Raw genomic sequence first — 20329 nt, forward strand, 5'->3', positions numbered from 1 at the left:
GAGGTGCGAGATTGTGGCAAGGGATTGACTGTTGGTAGACTGAGAAGACGCATATAAATAGAATATAAATAAATATGCATGTGTGCACTTATACACCTTCATGAATCATTAAGTTGCTGTTTGGGCGGGATAGGAAATAATGGAAGATATAGAACACAGGTTTCCAGCTAATACGTATGTTAGAAAATGACGCGGGTCTAAAGCTCTTTTCAAAATTCAGTCTTTTTCGAAAAAAAACCATTTCACCTTTATTAGTGTGCTTGAAAGACTCCTAGCACCAAATAGTCGTAAATTTCGTCAGTTTAAGCTTTTATGAGCAAGAAACTCTCATCCGTAGTATAGAAAGTCATTGTAATCGCTAATTCACAAGCACATAATCTCTTTCTCAAACACCTTAAGTTCCGGTGTTATTAATCATAGGCCAATAAAATGTTAATTTTGTATTGTATACCTTATATAGACAGAACCCAATGACTCTAGTTCTACGATGGATTTCAGATCTTCTGTTAGTAACTCTGCAGTACTTATGTAATTCTCATTTTTCGCCGATATGTGGAAAAAAAGTCAGGACTATATATAGTACGAGTATGTGTAAAACCTTTGGCTTATTTCGAATTGTTCCAAGGCGTTCAGTCTCCGAAGTCAATAGCAGTTCACGACCAAGTGTCCGAACAAAAAACGGCCCTGAATTTGTATCTGGTCATAGATCATATTCGCATCAGGAACATTACTCGAATTTATTTAGGGAAAAGTTTTATTATTTTTCAACAATAACTGAATGGCGACATATTTGGTCTCCAACGCTACATCTAATGTTCATGTACTAAAAAGCCAACACCCTTAGCGTGGTTATTACATCGATTTGTTCTTTCGGAGACATCAGTCAACAGAAAGACTCCTCTAACTTTTTAAGGTTGTTAGGAAAATGCAGGTTAGCAAATGCCTTCATGAAATGGTGAAACAAGTAATCACTTTAATGTATGTACTATTACAACATAAAATTTTCCGGTTGACAAATTTTGATGATTATTGAGCCACTTAGATGTATTACTTGATATCTATGCCTATAAACACCATTACTTCTTTTCTTCCTTGGACTACAACCGCGGGTCGATCACACAAAACTTCGCCAGTTGCCTCTATCCATTGGGAGGACACGGCTATTGTACATCCTATGTGCAGACAGATCCTTATTAACATGGTCCTTCCATTGGTCGCGTGAGCGCCCTTGCTTACGTTGATGGGGAGCGGGTCTTAAATCGAAGAAGCGTTTCAATGGAGCATCGACTTCCATGCGTGCGGCATGACCTAACCAGCGCATTCGCTGGTTTTGTATGCTCTAAATTTTATACATGTCGCCGTAGAGCCCACACAGTTCCAAATAGTTCCATCTTCTTTGATATTCATCGCTCACTCGGACTGCTCCAAAAACCTTGCTTGAACGCTCCGACTACGTTCTCATCTGGGATCGTAATCACTCCTGTTTCTGTGCCATATAATCTGACGGGAATTGTTATAGCGTAATTTATGTTCATCGAGAGAGAGATCTGCTGCTCAATTGTCTACCGATCCCAAAGTAGCACCTGTTGGCAAGAGTTATAGAGATAATATGATTATGATAAGAAAATTAATTAATAACTTTTTAATATTCGCCGAGTGCTTAAACTCAGTTTTCAGAGTTCGACTAACGCTTTAAAATTGAAAAATATTTACCCACATTTCTCTTTTGTCTCTTTATTACCACTGATAGTTGCCGTCGGATGAAACTCATATTGAGCACATGCAGAGAGCGCATATTGTGATTGACAGATGACCGTCGCCATTGAGTTCGATTTGACAGGACTTAAGTACTGGCGTGCAGTTCACTTTTATGGTAAAATCACCTTAAACAACAACAGCAGCAAACATCGTTAACAAAATAAAATCAATACGCGAAATGGAAATCTTCAAAAGCGTGAAACGTAAGCGACTACATATTTTTCACCGTTTTTTTTTCACTTTTGTGTGTGTTTTTTCTTTTTATACCGTTACACAAAAAAATACGCAGAAATCTGAAAAGCGGATATCAGCAAGGATATGCGTAATCTCTGCTTCTGTCCATAACTTTTGCGCTTACAGGCGTACACAAAAATGTTCGACTTTTTCAATGGTGATTGATGCAGTAAATCGAAATGGTTTCGGTTTTGTTGAGCACCAATTCCTTTTAGAGGCGCACTAGTTCAAGTTGGATTGCAAAATTCGTTGCTCAGCTACAGCGTTGAAAAATATGTATGAAACACTCTCACTTTTTTCGGGAGTAGTCTTTCCTGAAGCTTAACAACATTAGAGATCCAACCGTTAGTTACCGAAATAATAATTATTACGTGGAGGCAATAATATCATGAAGAATGAGTGTATAATTTAATCTACCACTGTGTTGACCACTCACAGCATTTAGTCTAAAGTGGCAGTAAACATTATTCTCCCACTCGTCTTCTCAGGAGACTCTATCGACTTTTCCTTCTGTGTTTTACAATTCACTTCTTTTCAGAAAAACAGCTCACTCACTTAGCCACTGAGTTCTCGCACTCGTTTGGCAGCGTGATAAATGATTGTCATAAATAAAACGATACGACTTTGCGCCGTCAAGGATAAGTACGCATATTTGTACCTATGCCACTACATATGTATGTGTGTATTGATACAAGTTTACCTATAAGCGCGCACACGGTATGTACGCATGGCCTTCACAATGTACAGTAGTGCGAAAAAAATTACATAATAAGCTCAGACGTAGTCAGTAAGTGATGAAGGCATAGTATGTGAGTATCAGGATCCTCTTCTTCCTACTTTATATATAGCTTTAAGAAACCTGGTATTTGTTTGGTTTTATTTCTGGAAATTTAACTCAATGCATAAAATTTTAGTAAAAATTAAAAAAAAATTGTGGAGATTACTTAAACTTCGTCTTGTTCACAAATAGCAGAGCGCCACCACAGAGAAGGGAGAATCACTATTAAGTCTCTTCTGCACTTTTTCATACACTGTGAAAATTGGTACGCACGCCCACTTTCCATCTATCTATCTATAAATTTCAAAACCTAGATGGCAAGGAAGATGTAAAAATTCCTAAAAGTTCCTCAGGAACTACTTGACTAGTTTCAACTAACTTAATGTGTGAGGTTATGCAAAAATTTCTATTGTATGCTTTGAAAATGAGCGAAAGCGGATGACAACCGCGACCACTTACCATATAACAAACTTTTAAATTCCATCAGATTTTCCCATTTTATAGCATACAAATCAAACATCAATTAAGTTATTATAATTAAACTTTGTACAAATAGTGACCTTAAGGTATTTCAACTATTGACCAAAAATTATCGAAATCGGACTATAACTTTTCAAGCAACCGCATACAAATATGTGGACCCCAAAGCATATGGCTGATTATTTACTGAACATAACGGTCAATCTGTGAGAGCTAATATTGAAATTTGGGGAGACTATTTTTGTAATAATGTCAGCGTTCCCTTGTGTCAAAAATGGTTAAAATCGGATGAATTTTTCCCTCGTGACAGACATACCTAACATAAATATTTTCGAACTTCCGGTTGGCTTTATACCGCATTTATCGTTTAATATATAAGAATATGAAATTCAGAAAGAATTTTTTTTAGTACCAGGCAAGCGGATAGCCTAAAATGGAAGAAATCAGAACAATACTTCCTCTAGTCCTTATTTATCTAATATATGGAATTTCAAACATCCGCTTGACATATTGCACAGCACACAGAAAGCAATTTAAATTTTTTTCAACCCAAATCAACATGACAACATTTTTCACAACACTGTAGCATGTACGCATATTTATTTGCACGTTATCATCCTTCCGAAACGTACACATGTGCATTCCGAGTTACTTCCACGAACTCGCATACAAATTCACAGTCGTCGGTGCGTTGGCATAAGGCAAAGAAAAATCCTTTTATCGTTGATTTTAAAAAATCATTAATCAAAATTCGATCTTACGCTTTCACAGTGTTCGACAGCGACAGACGCCAGCGTGCGAGATGTCATGGCAAGGCACCAGCAATTCGTTTGACGCGAAAGAGTTACCGTAAATTCACTAAAGTTGTACGATTGGTTGTAAACTTCTTGACTTTTACTGTTTCTATGATTTGAATCCTTTTACACGCTTTGCTCTCTGCTTTCTGCAGTAAACATTTCCTGTTATTAAATTTATGCTTCCTCCATTCATACCTACCAGTGACGGCTGGCAATATTTTTGTATTTGTCTGAATGAGAATGAATGAAATTGATGCCGCACAAGTACAGTTGGAAATTTATTGTTATCAGTTATTCACAGGACAACAGAACTTGCAACGTGCTGAATTGGTTGAGCAAAATCACATTCTAAAGATATTACTTTATTCGCTTGTTTACGATGTTATAATTCGTTATTTATGGTAAATATAATACTACAAATATTTGGTGATAACTATTATTGGAAACACCCAATCAACTAGGTTCAAGCAAGTAATAACTCTTCATACAATTTTTAAACAGATTTAAAAGTACTAGAGTAAATTTTTGTGCTCTCTATTTATATTTGCTGCTCTGGTTATCTTTGAGCTTTGAATTGAATTAAATACTCGGTCGTAACGTATGACAGCAATTAAAATTTGAACTTCTTCGTGGATTGTTCGAAGCTGAATGGTAAAATATGAGAGGCGAGTTCGTCGCATAAAACTTTTATTTCGGAGACGACACACCTTCAAACACCAATACATCTTGTGTAGGTCATATAACGTTTTTTCTAGAACATAAAGTATGAGGTCCGGTCTAAGGAAGTCATAAAGTAACTCATTTTTTTGGTGTGTAAGATTACTGTTTTTTTTACCACGGGATCCTAGGTGGGGGCACGGGTACTTCTAATTTTTGAGTGTTGGCGAAATCACAGATCTAACAGCTGTATGGAATTCTGGCTTAATGACTTCACCAACCAACAAAATTATCGCTATTGGGCTCGTGTGATTCAGGAAACGCAATTACATCCCTAAAAGTGTACTGTTTGGTATAGATTTTGGCGACTCGTTAATTTCGAGAAATGGTCCAGTCAAATGGTCACCAAGATCATACGATTTAACGAATTTAGATTAACTTCTCTAGGAGTATGTTAAATGAAAGTTTTACACCAATCAATCAGCAACACTCGAGGAGCTCGAGACATCATTCAGCGGCCTATAACCGAAATTCCAGCCGAAATGTTTCTCGCAATAAGAAATGTCTGATTATCTTTACTTAGTACGTCTCTAAAACCTTCAAGTACCTCTTTTGTTTACAGGAAAGCAGATATTGTGAAAAGGTCCTTACGAAAGAAAAATAGTTTTGCCCATTTAGTAATCTAGTAAATTAGTAAAAATTGTTCTTATACAAACTATTTCTCTGCAGTAAGACAAACTCTTTGCATGATAGTAATAACACAAGAAATATGCATTTTGCAAGAAACACGGTTTAAGAAACTTAAAAACCCCGATGTAATTAATTTAGTAAAGCTTGAATAAAGCTAGAATGGAAGTTTCGCCTCGGAAACATTGTTTGATTCAAAATATAAACATGTTAATTAGATTTATATCCTCACTTAAGACACATATTATATCATATAGAATTATTTACCTGGGGGCTGGGCCTTTTAGAGAAAAGTGAGACAAGAGTAAGTAGAATATACTGTTATCAACAATTTAGAAAGTTTATTGCTAACTGTGTAAACTATATGAATACTCACTTCTTTCTATTTTATTTATATTAGTTTATGTCAGTTTATTAGTCTTTCATAGACACGAGTTTTAGAACAAATCGTATTCGGGAAATGACTATTGGCAAATATAAAGATACCCATCACCTATTTGTCAATTTCAAAGCCGCTTTCACTTTCGGCACTGACACGAGCTGCCTATTCGACGCCATGTCTATATCTAGGCTTTCCTGCGCTTTCGATACCAGACGAGGTTTTGAGCGTGAATTTCGCTCAGACATCTTCTTCAAAATAATACTGAAAAAAGAGCTAATCGGAATCAGAGCAAACAGCGCAGCCTTTTCTAGCCTAGAAAGAGGAGCGAAGAGTACCTGGGGGCCAAACATAAAGATTTCTGGGTTGGTAACTTGAAAAAGTGATGGACTTTGTCAAGCTGGGAATCACCATAAATACCACCAACAATTTAAACCCGGAGATCAAGCCCAGTATGAATCTTACCAACAGGTGCTACTGACCTTAGGATTGGTAGGCAATTGAGTACCAGATCCCTCTCTCGATAAACAAAATTTAAGCTCTATAAGTCTCGTTATACTATCCGGCGCGCAAACATGGATAATGACGAACCGAGATAATAAAGCACTTAGAGCGTTGGAGATAACTGTTCATCGCAAGGTTTTAAAGCCGTTCGAGTATATCGAGCGTATACAGGGTATATTAAGAGTGCCAGGAAGTTTGTAAAAGCCAGAAGGTAACGCGGGGATCCTATAAAAGAAATATATAAATGATCAGCGTGACTAACTGAGTTGATTTAGCCATGTTCCTCAGTAGGTCCTTTTCTATCTAAAAAGTTGCTCAATTATCTGAACTGCCGATGTCATAGATACATTGTCATTGTATGAAAAACTTTTTTTTAGAAGATACCTTCACGAAATTTGCAATATTCTCCAAGTAACGCTACAATATTTGAAGAAAATTTCAGATCAGGAGAACTACATCATTTAGCTGGCAAACATCTGAATGAACGACATCAAATTCTTGTATGAAAGCTTCTTTATTTGCAACAAGTAACCCCAGCAGTTTTTATACCATTTATAGTTTGTATTGAAACTATAAGTAATATTAATCGTCCTGGGTATTCTAGCTTCGGTACAACCGAGGTTAACGCTTTTTCTTGCTATTGCTTAAATTGTAGTCATAAATTTCTTATTACTGGAAATTGTACAATTTGTGAACTGAATGGTTACTTTTGGACTTTTTCCTTTAAAGTACATTTGAAATAACTCGAAAGTATCTTTTCCTTTTTTTGGCATTTCTGCACTTTCTTCCACATCTTCTCCAAATCATATACACAGCGCCGCTCTCAGCGCTGATATTTAAAGAATGCTTCTTCTTTTTTCTTTTTTTTTTTGCTTAGTACGAAAATTCAAAGCACATGAGTATTTTACTAATGTTCGGCACGTGAATTGCATGGAGAACATTGGCAATTGCCACAGCGACGACAACATATGACTCTACATATTTACAGCTGCAGTAAGGCACATAGCTACTCGCAAAATCCACATGTTTATGCATGCAGATGGAAAATAAAAGTGCAACATGCAGAAATACACACACAAATTTCACAAGACACATACATACATACATGGCTTAATTTATATAATATATACAAACGTTCGTTCGTATGAGTAACGGACTTAGGAGTGCATAAAAGGGAAAAATTAAAGCAGCCAAACGCCGTAGATAAAAGCCGAGCGGCAAAGAGGCATGCGACATTGTCTTACTACACAAACAGTCAACGACATACCTCCCTTCCGTACTTACCGCCCGTATCAAACCAAATTTGTCAAAAGTTATGCCCGTAGTTTCAACGCACAAATCGATTGTTCTCTTTTGTTTTCATTTCACCAATGTTGCCATTTGTCTATTTGTATACACGATTTTTTACACATTTAATTTTTTAGTTATAATTTTTCATAATGTAAAAGCTCAAAACTATAATCCAACTATTAAAAATAGTTTTCCTATTTAAAAATGAGTGTACTCGACTGTGATATTGAGTAATTTTAAGAATATTTCAAATATATTCAAAATCATTTTTTAATTACTACAAAATATCGAGATCGCTACGTTGCAAGAGATTGCTCTTTCACTCGTTTTTACGGGCAAAATCCAATTTTCGTGGGTATTCTACCGTACGGTCTGTTGAAGCAGACGGTAGAAGCGGTGGTCACTGATCATTTACAGATAGGTCGTATCAGCTTATTCGGAACACGGTTTTGCGTCAGTGACTGTTTGTAGCTTTATGCGAGGCGCTTACCTAACAATACAGCGACATCTAAATAACCGTTTTAAAATTGAGATTTAAAATGCAGAAAGTCCGAAATAAAATGCTTAGTAAAATGTGCGCTGCGGTCACTGCGTGTGCAGAGATTGACTGCTGGTGGCCTTATGTTAGCAGGCAAATCAGTTCGGGACGAGGTATAGAGAGAAAGAGAGAGAGAAAATAAAGAAGAAACTGAATGCGTGGATATAGAATTTTGTTGCAGACTGCCTTTGGAAGCACAACTCAAACGCGCACATGTCACATGGAAAATTCGTGTGTGAATGTGGGAAATATACAAGGCAAGTTCACAAGGTCCGTTTTTCTTCAAACGTTTAAATGCAATACCATTTAACAGAACTTTCAAATCAGATAGCTCCTGATACCGGCTGTTATAAGGATTATGTACTAAACCAATTAGATGATCTTTGCGGGATTTATAATTAACATTATTTACTAACGTCGGTTTGTGGTACTAAACCTAAATTCAGATTTACCCTGGAAATCGTTTCGCGAACTCTAGTGGGATAACTTGGATGGACAGAATGGCAATTATTGCTTAGGATTGAAGGTATAACTTGGCATCTTAAAATTTGTGCATCGACTAAGGCAATACCGAGAGCGTATTCTTACTCCTTCATCCGGACAGTTTCTATGAGAGTAAGGTAGAAAGTTGTTAGCGAAAGACAATAATCTTAGACCAGAGTTAATAATTTTTAAAAGCAAAACAAAATCTTAGTAGGATGAAACCCTTTGGAAAAGGAAGAGAAAGTAATAATAATAAAAATTAGAAATAATCAAGTTTTTGAGTTTAAAAATATTATCTTGTACAAGTTTTTTTCGCAAAATTTGGTGTAAACTAATAACACAATGCTTCAAAATCAACCGTTTTTTTTAAATCTCCCAGAGTTTTAATCACTAGATCGCCGAACAAGCGAAGCTGTACGCGAATGCAAAAACATATAACTAAAAATATAACGGAAATTTAAAGCATATAAAATAAAGTTACTAACTTCAAGTAAAGCGAAAAAGCATCATACTAGCGCAAAATGAGTAGAGTACTTTAGCTCTTCAGTCTACTCTTACTACCTACTCTGAAACGCCCACATCACGCAAGTACGTGTAAGTACTTTTGCTCCTCAATGTAGACACTTTATATAATTAATGGGCGCAGACAGTGTCATTACCGTAAATGTTGCATATTCGCTGCTACAGCAGACGAACAAAAATAAACGTTTACAACTCTGCTTGGAACGTGCATTTTTTTGCACTGACTTAAAATATGTATTTTATATGCGTACATATGGAAATACATATGTATATAAAAAACTTCATCAAAATAAATAACACTTTGAGATGAGGTTAGAAATAAAGTCAACCGGATAGCTAGCTATTCCTGACAAAGAGACCGGATTCGACCATTCCTAATTAAGAGTTACCACATGTCCAAAAATGGTTGGTTTTAAATTGTGTTTCAATATTTTAAATGATGCTAAAAATTGTTAGCGGATCTACATTACATTCACCATCATTAAAGGCAAACGTAATGTTTCTGAAGCTGACGAAGTTGTAACACCCAGAAGGAAACGTCGGAGACCCTATAAAAGATATACATAAGTGATCAGCATGATGAGCTGAGTTGATTTAGCCATACCCGTCTGTCTGTCCATCTCTCCGTATATATGCAACCTAGTCCCTCAGTTTTAAGTATTCGACCTGTCCTTTTCTCACTAAGAAGCTGCTCAGAACGACCGATATCGGGTACCACTATATCATATAGCTGCCATACAAACTGAACAATCAGAATCAAATACTTGTATGGAAAACTTTTTTATTTGACGTAATATCTTCAAGAAATTTGGCATGGTTCATGCTTGCGGAACTGAGAGAGATTTTAAACAGAGATGAAATTGTAACACCATCAGATAATATGGTTTGAAAGGGGTTAGTAAAATTATTCGAAATCTTCATTAAAAAAAAAAAGTTCGTCTAAATTGCCCAAATAGTGCAGGCTTTTCTTCAAAATATCAGCGTTCAACCGCAGTGACTTTCAGCATAGGCCGAGGCGATATAAAATTTATGTGGGCAAAACATTGCATTACAAATACTGTAATATTGATGCTGCACCACAAAGAAAAATTAATTTTTCTATAACTCTAGATCTTGCAACTCTTAGTCCAGCCGACCTTCCTGTTCCTAGTCACACACTTAATATTCTTTCTTTTCTTTTTCTCAATATTTTCAAAGATATGAACTGTTAAAACCCAGTTTTAATTAAAATAATGAGCTACTTCGAAAGCACTAACCATAACTGAAATCATCTTACCAGCCAAACAACTGCTCCGTTATCTGCCGTAAGCTATCCTTTGTCTCATCTATTCTCTCCCTTTACTGCGCCCTAATATTTCGAAGTTTAAATTCACCATAATTAATAAACATCACAGCTGGTGCATATTCAATACACCAAAAATTTACTGCTAAGTATTAAAATTCACTTTTCTCAATTTTGCTGAGCGCAATAAACGGAAACTGCAAAATATGTACGTGTAATTATTGCACACAACGGGGCGCCTTCAAAGACAGTTCATAAGCAACGATTGGAGTGCAATATTTGCAGAGACATACAGTATGGACGCATTGAATTAGGACCAGTGATGAGTGTCTTTAGAGTTTCTTTGTTTGTTTTAGAGTTGATTTAATTGAAAGTGCTGAAAAAAATTTACCATTAGGTTTTTGTAAATATCTCCAAACGAGAGTTGTCTCCCAAAAAAAGTTATTGGATATCAATTAGTATTCAATCTGATGTTAAGGTTCGAATGAATGTTGAAAATTTTAAGAGAAACCAAAAAGTGTAAAATTTTGTTTTTTCATAGGATACGATCGTTTTGTATAATTCTGACTTATTCTATATACAATACATTTCAGACTCGTCGTACTATTTGTAAGAAGATAGGTCAGGTATATATATAACCAAAACAGGGTTATTCAGTTGTATTCAAATAAAAAATGTCTGTTAATACTTAATTTTAATGTTATACCAACATTTTAAATGGGTTTTTCGACACTTCGTATATTTCACTATTAACACTGGACTGTTTAAGTAAGACAGATAATGAGAGAACCGGTGTTTCAGCGTAATAAAATCTAAACACGTACTATTTACGAATCTTCTTAGCATACATTAACTTGTAGTTAATAAACCTTTTGACACCCTCGTAGCAATACTTCAGGTTCAAAAAAGCAACCTTTCGACATGTCGTAATAGTCGGGATTTTGAATGACAAATCGCTGGGGTTTTGTTTTGTAAAGTGTTGCGGTAGACTTGAGGATTTTGTGACAATTTTGATAATTGCCTCATTTACACTTTATACCCTTAATTTTGTGCTAAAAGTCAAAGAAGTAAGGTTAATTTCAGTTCCACAAAGACGGAATATTGCAGTCAAAAGTGAAATTATGATTTATCTTGCGTTATTGATTATTTGGTCAGCAGCTGTATTAATTGGTATGTTTATGTATGTGTATGTGAATTTATTGTAACGACTGGCTCTGTGCTGCACTTGTTTGCGTTTAAACAAAAAATATAGTTGTTGTTGTTGTTGCTGTAACTGCCTTCATACATTGTTCTTAAAACGTTTGTGGGCAAAAGCAAAATGTTTAAGCAAGCGCTCACAGTATGCAGCTAGTGTCAATGCGAAACAATGAGGTCAACACAAGCAATAACAACAACAACTAACACTATAGCAATAGCAATAGCAACAGCAATTAGAGTAGCTGCAGTCAGTGGCAGAGTAAATAATAATAATAACAACATAAGCGATTACAATGATGACAAGCTTTCCAGCGATAGTGGCAGGAGCAAGGCAAAAGCAAACAACAACAACAGCAAAAACAACATAATACAAACCACATCAAAGGCGTTTGCTGCCGCTGCAGTGAATGCTGCGTTATTACCGCGTTTATTAAAGTTCACATTTTTACTGTTGTTGTTGTTTTTGACTTTATCTTTTTTGCTCTTTTTACTTGTTATTCATTTTGTCCACTGCTGTGCCGCTTATTATAATCATTATTGTTAATGTTTGTGTCATTTTATTGGGCGTTGACTGGCGACTATATGAAGAACGCCTTGCCGTTGCCGGGATTCGTTGGCGAAAAAAAAATAAAAACAAAAAAAAAAATCATTAAAGGAAAATAAGCGAGTGAATAAATATAAATAAAAATGGCACGATAATATGCAACGTTGTGAAATGTCATTGTCGGATATGAAATGAATTTTCACGGATTTACGGGTAATAAAATAAAAACCAGCTTACTTACGTAAATACCCCGCTCTCGCGTTTCAGTTCATTCTTATCCTTCGATTTAATTTTGTGCTGACCGCGCCAGGCCATGCCGCGCCGCGCAACGATTCCTTAATGGCGACTGCTTTTCTTCATTGTTTGCGCTCGCATTGTTTTTCACCAAATTTGTTTTGCTGTAAAAATTTAACTTTTTAATGTTGGTTTAAGGGCAGTCCGTACACATTAAGACGCACACACGCGCTCGCTCCGAAAGGCCTTTATGCATATGTGAGTGCATTTGTGTGCGCGCGCATACATACTTATATGAGTAGGTGACTGTTTATATACTTATACGCATGTATTAGTATGTGTGTCAGCGCGCGCATTCGCCCAACTGGGCAACGAGCCAACGCAGTCGATGCGGTCAGAGATGAACCATGAATTAATTTACGGTTAAAAATGAAATCCTTGTGTCTACAAACACGCATGTAAGCGCTTCCATTCTACATATTCCACATATATACACACACTCACACACAAACACTTGCAGCTGTGTGTGTGTGCTGCTCGTAATGCTTAAGTGGGGTGTCTGGTCGTCGTATGCACACACGAGCGCCGTGGACCGCGTCAATCGATACCGCCTATTTGACGTACTGTTGTTGACTTTCTGTTCATTAAATCTTTACCGGCAACTTTTATTTACCGCCCATTTTTTTAAATTTACTTCAGCGCGTCGAAAGGATCGAAAGAAATTTAAATTTTGCTATATTTGCAAGTGAAAAACAATTTTCGCAAATATTTACATGTTTAACGGTAAAAATAAATACCCATTGGAGTTTTATGAGTTCTTGGAAGGTAATAACAACAATGATTTGCTCATTAAATCCCAATAAATTCGCAATCGAAGAGATTGTTCATTTGATTGAAAAAAGTTCCCCATCTGATTTTCGTTTCAGCCAACAACATAACCGCAAATATCTTATTCAAAAATTACTCTTAGAGGAGCTAGAATATCTGTAGTCGAAAACTATGTTGACGAAGTCAATCCGTATGATAACACACATCATAATGTGTTATTCCCCTCTTGTGTTAGCTACTGTCCTATATAAAATATAAGAATATATTTCTGATAATATTAATAGCTGTCCACAATTTCTAATAACAGTCGGGTTGAAAATTTGTTGATGGAAAAAGTGCTGCTTACTCTTAAAAGGCACTTGTCAAGTGTTATTCGGGTTCTGGGCCAAGTGAAACAAGTAATTTAACATTTTTTTAATATATTTGAGCATGGCAGTCGTGAAAGCCAGTGGATGGCCAAAAACATGATTTGGATAACCATAATATGAGGTTGACCGCGATAGCTGACAGTCTACAGATATCATTGGAACCTGTTCGACACAATTGTTCATAACATGACATGACACAAGCGACCGATTCTCCGAATCTACTTTACTGTTTCTGACTTTACTTTTCTCAGACCTTAAGAAAAGAATCGCTCGAGAGAAATCTCCTAGACTTAAGCTAGTTATGGAGCGAAGCCCTAATTGCACTAAAAAATTGTATCGAAAAGTCGGAAGCTCGTTAAAATCGGCTTATCTTTTTTGAATAATAGGGTAAAAAAGAAGAAAAGAAAATACTTATTTTGCCGACGATGTTAAGTGGCTAAAAGGCTAATGTTCTCAGTGCACAAATTCTTTTTATAAAAAGATAAATAGCAAACTCTTGTATGACCCTCATTTTTTTCACATTCTTTAGTTGTCGTTGGATATAAAGAAAGCTAAAATGTTTAAGTATTTAACATACACATCCTCTGATTAGAAGAGTCCGGTATTAAAAAACATTATTAAATTAGGAAGAGAAAATTTGAATCGACTAACAAACACAGCTGAACATTAAAGTAGACACCGTCTTTCAGCTCTTCGCCAACATACACTTATACTCATAATATAATTATTCAATCGGTAGCTTCGTTGTTCATTCGTTCTCATTTTCTGGAAATGAAGTACTATTTGATGGTTCAGATATAGATCGTATGCTTAACGTTGTCGTTGATGAAGCAGCAGTAAAAGTTTTTCAAAAATTAAGTCTATATTCGTGCGGTTTGCTAAGGGATAGCGTAACTTGAATATTATTCCATTGTTTCAATATTCCGAAAATGATTTGGAAAGCTACTGTACTTGTACGTCTTTTTCATTATATTATATTATTCATTTGAAGCATAAACAACAATAATACTTTTTCACTCTTCATCATTTTAATATGAAGAACTCCTCAGTCGAAAGTAATTACGATTTTCACCATTAAATTGATTGACATACTCTAGCCGAGCGAACGTGCCATAAGTGGTTTGCACTATTTAAAAGTGTTGATTTTGACTTGAAAAATGAAGAATGTCCTGGGTTTGTCAAACACAAGAGTACATTTAAAGTCAAGGCAATTGAATGCCATATGAGACCACGTTAAGATACCTTGGAAGACGATTTTGAATGTCAGAAATGCTGCTTGAACGCTGGCAATAGTTTTTGCATTATATTGTGAAAGATACTAGTTCCATTACGACAACTTAAGGCGCAAAAATTCATATGTAAAACGCGCCCAATCAGCTAAATCAACGACAAGTAATACTCCGTATTTGATGTGATCAGAAGGGCGAGCTGTATTACGAGCTTCTAGAACTGAGTGAACCATTAGCGGGGAACGCTGCCGATAAGATCTCATCAAATTGAAGCGACAAAAGCCGAAAAATGCTTGGAATGTTCGACTAGACACTAGGCAATCATTTTCCATCATGGCAACGCTTACCGCATGCTGCAAGACCGGTTAAAAACTATTTGAAAACAGCGGCTGCAAAATTTTGTTTCACCCGCCCTATAGCACGGATCTTGCCCCTTCTGACTACTATAGATCAGGACAATGCAGAACTCTCTTACTGGTTCACATTAGTATTAAAAATTGGCTTGATTCATTCTTAGCTGCCGTTCTTTTGCGCTGCTATTCGTAAACTGTGAGAAAGATGGGAGAATATTTAGTACAGGCTTACCTTAAGTAGACGTTCAAATTTTGAAAAAATTAACCCCACTAATATAGTTATGTACCCAATAGTTTTAAAGAAAGCTACGTAACTCACAATCTTTATACGGGTTCGTTCCGGATACGTAGAACCGACAATCTTGGAATAGGGTTTTCTCTAATATACTCTTATTTTTTCTTTTCACTGCTCGATGACATTCTCTTATGGCGCTCATTCTGCCCGACTGTTGGCGATCATATCCGAAACATGTTTTCACGAATGTAGAATAGGTAAAAGTTCAAACTGTGCAATGATTTTTGAACAAAAAGCTTTGATACCGTGGTTAATAACAGAACAAGAAGAATTCGAGTACTCTATTTATATGAGGACTTGTGGCATTTTATTGGACCCAGTTCAGGCTGCAATTGTTGTAGAATACCTGAAGTCTCTTAATTTTATTTTAGCTCCTAATATTCTTTTAACAAAAGCCCGTATAAAATTGTATTCATCGTTGCCACACGCAACCAATTTTCTCCCAAATTTATTGTCAACATTTAACAGCGTTAACAAATTTTTTGTAAATCCATTAAAAATATATTCGGTATGTCTTCTATTGCCATAATGACTGAAAATAACTCTAAAATGCATTTAGTAGTTCGGGAAACAATTACAATCGAAATCCAAATAAAAGAAGAACGCTTAGGCAGAAGAGTGAGCAACTGAAATTCCATGAAATATGAACAAATTGTTAGGCAAACAAAATGTGCATAACTATTTATGTAATAAATTGAAAAAGTTGTAAAATAAAATAAAAATAAAATACAAATTTGCAGAGTTTTGCTTTCGTTTTGTAATAGAAAACAGATTTGATTGCATGGACATCTAAATTTTATATATATTGTACATATGTTCAATATATTGTTAATTGCTCGACTACAACTTAGTTGGCAATGGAAAACCTTAAAAGAGCAGTGGTGTGAAATAAAAATGCATTCACTCATATATAAAGGGTGGATTAGTATAATTTTAAATACGTTGGAGAGGATAATATTTTCGGCAATATCAAAATTTCTGTTCAGTAATACTTCCACAGGCTATCCAGTTGCTTTGGCTTTAAATGTGTTCACCGCGGAGAAACCTCAAAATCCAATAAAGAAATTAAGGATTTAAATTAAAAACGCTAACTTTCAGCTATTTATCAACAATTTTTCGTATTAATTGTAGAGTTTAAATTGTTTGCTCATATGACCATTTTTCTGCCGCAGATTATGTTCAAAACAAAAAAAAAACACACAATTCAGCATACTCATATTCTTTGTTCACCGATGCAGCTTCCTTTAGAGAGGTGTGCATGCACTCCGATAGCCGGGCGGCTATACTGGCTTTGATCTCGCTGACTGTGCACTCCTTATAAGCAACAGCTTTAGGCCTCTTGCATATTAGACTTGTATGGGTGCCGGTCAGAGTGGAACCGCAGGAAACTACAAATCCGATGAGCTTGCTAGGGAGAGCACCCTTTCTCATATTTCATCCGATTGGAAGAGTGAAAACTGTGAGACTCTATTGAGCCCAGCAAGCGCTGGTCAACAACCAGAACTTGTGCGACTGCGACATACTTCTGACCCAGAGTGAACCGTAAGAGGTCGTGCGAACTACTGGCTTTCGTAAAGTCAATCTCGCAGCTGAGATTGAAATATATCGGTAGACACATCTTTGGTGAACTCAGCAAAGTTACTGCGATTGATATTATTCGCCTTAATAAATTTGTGTTAAGCTCAAAACACTTCGTCGACCTATGATGACTTGGTGATCTACTCTTAGGAGTTCTTGGGTAACACAAAGGTCGAATATCTCTCCAAGTGAGATTTATCGATTTTGGATCAACCGTACGACCTAACCTAACCTAACTCGTACTGTTCCGTTTACGAGTGTTCTCAAACTATTTGTGTTAGAATATTAAGTTAACTGCCGGATTGTCAATTATATCTTTTGATAATTAACGACATTTCAACAAATACGAACTAAGCTTATATGTGAGTCCTACGCAAGCTGTACATCCGGACTAATTCCCCCAGAATGCGACGATAGTTAATTTTTAAATTCTATTTTTTTAATGGAAAATGTGTCAATTCTGTTAAGCTAAGAACTAAAGGCAGCCAAAAAAAGTCTCTACACGAGAGTTAGTTGCTGGCAGATATAAATATTTGAGAAATATGCAATTCTGTTAATCTCATACGTAATATATGAGCTTGAAACGGACATCGGTATGATTGCTTCAAAGTTACCTCGCACGGGTTTAATGACGACTATGTACGATCTAGAATAAGTTTAGTATTATTTTCTAATGAGATATAGATTAATCATAATATAAGAAAGACAAATAGATATTTAACTATTGGATTTTTAAAGAAAAACTCTAGTTTCTAATATAATTTTTCCGGATACCTATTTAAGTAATTAGTGATTTGATATTACTTGGAGACTAAAGATAGTGGTACCATATGAGACTCAATACGAAAATTGAAAAAAATTAAATATAATAGACGAGAAAAGGTCAAACTGGACGAGAAATAACTACCGATAAATCCATAAATTCGTCGACAGCTTCTGAATATTCTAGTCCAAACAATAAACATTCAAGAGTTATGGATTTTAACGCAAGATTAACCCCTACTAAAGCAAATAAAGCGTAGAAAATTGCACCGGGAAGACCATACTCTGAAGAGTACTTCAGACAGCATTACGTAAATGTCTCTTGGAAGCAGACACGAATTAGCTGATACAAAAAAAAAAAATAATAAAATAAATTTTGTAAGTGTATTTTATTTCTTAGGAGCAAGAGATCTTGAAAATAATTTGGACAAGTGCGCTTGTGACGGAAAATTTAATTATTTTTAAGATCTTAAAATAGCCGATAGCATATTATATGGGAACATAAACTTGACCGACCAACTGCATGAAATTGAATTGTGTTATTATTGAAAAATTTCTTTGTATCATGTTCCAAGTTTACAAGAAATATACTGTAAACAAGAAAAAAAGTTAACTTCAGTTGCATTGAAGCCATAATACCCTTCACAAATACAAAATATTCCTTATTGATTTTGATATATTTTATAGGATCTCTGACGATATTCTGGATGTTATAAACATCGTGGCAAACTTAATATACCCTGTTCAGGGTATAATGATCTTCTTACGAAGACTCATTGGATTGGATTTTATGATCACATAATCACCAGTTTTCTCGCTGAAAGTCAGCACTTACAATTATGAGGTTCTCTCTTGCGATTTAAGCAATAACTTCAGCAAATAAAAGTTTAAGCGATGCCTGCTTTTAGTATAAAAAAGAAAAAAAATTCTATTTTGCGCTGCACTTTTCCATAACCACCCTGTAAATACAGCTCAAGCACGACTACATGCTTTACATACAAATTAACTGCTTACATAAAACGTTGTAGCATTCGCAATCGATTGCCGCAATCACTTCAGTGGCCATAATTGCTTACGAAATCTCCAAAGTATTACAACGTTGATTAGAAACATAAACTAAATGAATATCAGCAATTTTCAAAATCCAATTCAATACAACCAATTTAATAGTCAACTGAGAAAAAGGCGAGGCAAGAAGTGAGCGAGTGCGATCCGACCGGTGCCATTTGTTCTTTGCATAAACCATTAAACCGTATGATTGTGTGGTTGTATGTGTGTATGTATGTATGTATGTGTAGATACGCCTGCACATAGAAAATATTCTGGTGTTCGTCCTCTGCTTGTGGGATTGCATTGAAAGGCATCAAATCGAACTGAAATGTGCTTGGCATCGAGGACTGGAGCGAGCGAAATTGCAGCAAGTAGCGAGTAAACGAAGTGAGTGGGCAAAGGCGAGATCGAAAACAATTCCCATAACTCAATTCTAATGAAAAACGCACAAGCAGGCCAACAAACTCTTTCTGCTGCGCTGTGTGAAGGTAATAACGGTAGTACGAAGTAAATTTGCAAAGAGACATTGTGCCAACATTGTACTGGTTATAGTGGCGGGAAAAATTTGCTAAAGACCCCATATTTAGACACATTCAGATTATTAGTTGTTTTAGTATTTTTTATGTAAGGTAAGGTAAAAAAATAGAATACATCATATCTGCATATATTCTCGACGCATTTTGATAGATCTTTCAGCATAGTCTGCTCTTCCAAAATATATTCAAAATCTGCACTACAACAGCGCCGTGTCAATATACTTGTATATTCTCAAAAACTCTAAAACTTTAGAATTATCAGCAAAATTTCTTATAAATTATCAGAGACTAATCTTAATTTCACATTTATGCAAATATATCGAATTCATCAAAATATCTATTAATATACAATCTATCGAATATCTCGATTATAACAACTCGAACACCTTTTTTTAATTTATGCCCATCTTCGTCTATATATTCTATATTTTTAGATATTTTGAGGTTATTTAGTCACCCTTGTAGCATTGCTCTTAGCTGTTACTATGATCTCCCTTCCACCATAATTAAATCTACGTGTTCTCCACGGACTCGAATTTATATCTGATCAAATAAGTACATCCGTTCTATTTTGAAAACTGTTTCAAAAAAATGTTTCATGTCAATACAAAAATAATTCTAACAGCCACGCTTAGCCACGGTTAGCAAATATTCTTACCCTTTAATTTCTCCATTTTATCATCCCTTGTACTCGGACTCATTAGATAATTATGACAAATCCATCTACAGAATGGGTCTCAGTTCTTATGAAAATGAAAAGTCCTGCAAGTTTTAAGCCACCTCAAGACAGATAAAAGAATTTAATGAAGGCTATGCTTCCAGCCGGAAATGCTATCAATGGTTTGACGCAAGATCCTCATGGTGACAGCCTCGCAATCTACTCACCTAGTTTCTAGTGTTTAGTTCGCTCTTACTTTTTATAAACAAGGTATATTAGTATGGCGCTAAGTTTGTAACAGCCAGAAG

The 20329-nt window shown here is 35.6% G+C and overlaps 1 long non-coding RNA gene across 1 annotated transcript in view; it reads left to right on the forward strand.

Annotated features, from left to right (window-relative positions):
- LOC138855656 (uncharacterized) overlaps nt 1-20329 on the forward strand; it is a 43512-nt gene that overhangs the window by 18452 nt on the left and 4731 nt on the right. The window contains exon 3 of the long non-coding RNA XR_004977592.2: nt 1751-1961. This is a non-coding gene — a long non-coding RNA (uncharacterized lncRNA). The remainder of the gene's footprint in view (nt 1-1750; nt 1962-20329) is intronic.

This window comes from Bactrocera oleae, chromosome 2 (assembly GCF_042242935.1).
Source record: "Bactrocera oleae isolate idBacOlea1 chromosome 2, idBacOlea1, whole genome shotgun sequence".
NCBI lineage: Eukaryota > Metazoa > Arthropoda > Insecta > Diptera > Tephritidae > Bactrocera > Bactrocera oleae.